Source organism: Lithobates pipiens, unplaced genomic scaffold, assembly GCF_037356315.1.
Source record: "Lithobates pipiens isolate NorthernLeopardFrog02 unplaced genomic scaffold, aLitPip1_a1.2 Scaffold_23, whole genome shotgun sequence".
NCBI lineage: Eukaryota > Metazoa > Chordata > Amphibia > Anura > Ranidae > Lithobates > Lithobates pipiens.
Window position 1 is genome coordinate 147,444,193 of NW_027507785.1, and position 3,127 is coordinate 147,447,319.

Sequence of the window (3,127 nt, forward strand, 5' to 3'; positions counted from 1 at the left end):
TTCGAGTCGAACATGAGTTCGACTCGAACTCGAAGCTCATCCCTAGTCATCAACCCTGTCATCAGGGCCCACTAACAGGCCAGGTTTTATATATTACCTTGGAGAGATATAGACTAGAATACTGCAATCAGTGAGCATCAAACCTGGCCTGTTAGTGGGCCCTGAGGACAGGGTTGATAACCACTAGTTTAGATCAAAGCATATTCATGTGTTAGAATGACCCAGTCAAAGCCCAGACCTAAATCCAATTGAAAATCTGTGGCAAAACTTGAAAATTGCTGTTCACAGAGGCTCTCTCATCCAATCTGACAGAGTTTGAGCCTTGAGCTTTGCAGAGAAGAATGGGCAAAAATGTTACTCTAGATGTACAAAGCTGGTAGAACAGGGGTCTCACACTGTCAGCCCTCCAGCTTTTTCGGAACTACATGTCTCATCATGCCTCTGGTTAAGGGAGTCATGCTTGTAACTATCAGCCTTGCAATGCCTCGTGGCAATTGTTGTTCTGCAATAGCTGGAGGGCAGGCACGGACTGGAACAAAAAATAGGCCCGGGCATTTTGGATTGAGCAGCCCATGACATGGTAACCGGCCCCTTCCCCACTCTCCACTCTGACAAATCCCCTGAGAGAGGGGAGGGGGGAACCCAGCAAAGGTGTGGGGGGGGGTGAGGTGGGACCAGGAAAGAGCATGGGGGTATGGAGAGCACAGGGAAGAATCTTGAGAACATGGGGTGAGGCAAGAGCACAGGGAGGAAGAGAAGAGCACAAGGGGCAGCGGAGAGCATGGGGGGAGGTGGAGAGGACAGGGGGCAGCAGAGAGGATGGGGGGAGGTGGAGAGCACAGCAAGGGTGGTGGAGAGCACAGGGGGGGCGGTGGAGAGCATGGGGGGAGGTGGAGACTGCAGGGAGTGCGGCGGAGAGCATGGGGGGAGGTGGAGAGCGCAGGGAGGCAGCAAAGAGCATAGGGGGAGATGGAGGGCACAGGGAGGGTGGTGGAGAGCATGGGGGGATGTGGCGAGCACAGGGAGGGTGGCGGAGAGCATTGGGTAGGTGGAGAGCACAGGGAGGGTGGTGGAGAACATAGGGAGGGGGCGGTGGAGAGCATGGGGAGGTGGAGCGCACTGGGGGGTGGCTGAGGGCATGGTTGAGGTGGATTGCACAGGGGGGGTGGCAGAGAGCATGGGGGAGGTGGATTGCACTGGGTGGGTGGCAGAGGGCATGGGGAGGTGAAGCACACTGGGGGGGGTGGCAGAGAGCATGGGTGAGGTGGATTGCACGGGGGGGTGGCAGAGGGCATGGGTGAGATGGATTGCACTGGGGGGTGGCAGAGAGCATGGGGGAGGTGGAGCGCACTGGGGTGGTGGCAGAGGGCATGGGGGTTGTGGAGCGCACTGGGGGGGTTGCAGAGGGCATGGGTGAGGTGGATTGCACTGGGGGTGTGGCAGAGGGCATGGGGGAGGTCGATCGCACTGGGGGATGCAGCGGGCATGGTTGAGGTGGATTGCACTGGGGGGGGGGGGGTGGCAGAGAGCAAGAGAAGGCAAAGAGTATGGGTGGTGTAGAGAGCCCGGGGGGGGCAGCAGTAATAAGCAGGAAAGGAGGAGGGGTGGGGGCGGCTGCATATAGAACAATCATTCTCTTCATCTTCCTCCTGCAGTCTCCTGCTTCTCCTCTACCTCTCACAGGCATTCTGATACTGCAGGAGGAAGATGGAGAGAATGATTGATTGTTCTATATGCAGCTGCCCTCCACCACTCCTCCTATCCAAGTTATAAGGGGGTGAGCGCAGAGCACGGCGCGGAACTCATGTTTTCTGTTATCCGGTGTTCTGCCAGGACTCAGCAGCAGGTGTCTGCTTTGGCTCCTCCACCTTCACAGTCATCATATACAAGAGATGACCAGAGACTGCAGATCTATTACAGGAGATGACCACAGACTGCAAATCTAATACAAGAGATGACCAGAGACTGCGGATCTAATACAGGAGATGACCAGAGACTGCAGATCTAATACAGGAGATGTACAGAGACTGCGGATCTAATACAGGAAATGACCAGAGACTGCGGATCTAATACAGGAGATGACCAGAGACTGCGGATCTAATACAGGAGATGACCAGAGACTGCGGATCTAATACAGGAGATGACCACAGAGACTGCGGATCTAATACAGAAGATGACCACAGACTGCGGATCTATTACAGGAGATGACCACAGACTGCGGATCTAATATAGGAGATGACCAGAGACTGCGGATCTAATACAGGAGATGATCAGAGACTGCGGATCTAATACAGGAGATGACCAGAGACTGCGGATCTAATACAGGAGATGACCAGAGACTGCGGATCTAATACAGGAGATGACCAGAGACTGCGGATCTAATACAGGAGATGACCAGAGACTGCGGATCTAATACAGGAGATGACCAGAGACTGCGGATCTAATACAGGAGATGACCAGAGACTGCAGATCTAATACAGGAGATGACCAGAGATGCGGATCTAATACAGGAGATGACCAGAGACTGCGGATCTAATACAGGAGATGACCATAGACTGCGGATCTAATACAGGAGATGACCAGAGACTGCGGATCTAATACAGGAGATGACCAGAGACTGCGGATCTAATACAGGAGATGACCAGAGACTACGGATCTAATACAGGAGATGACCAGAGACTGCGGATCTATTACAGGAGATGACCACAGAGACTGCGGATCTAATACAGGAGATGACCACAGACTGCGGATCTATTACAGGAGATGACCAGAGACTGCGGATCTAATACAGGAGATGACCAGAGACTGCGGATCTATTACAGGAGATGACCAGAGACTGCGGATCTAATATAGGAGATGACCAGAGACTGCGGATCTAATACAGGAGATGACCAGAGACTGCGGATCTAATACAGGAGATGACCACAGACTGCGGATCTAATACAGGAGATGACCAGAGACTGCGGATCTAATACAGGAGATGACCAGAGACTGCGGATCTAATACAGGAGATGACCAGAGACTGCGGATCTAATACAGGAGATGACCAGAGACTGCAGATCTATTACAGGAGATGACCAGTGTGATACGGATCTCTAAGAGAGACTGACCACTTTTATTTTTTATT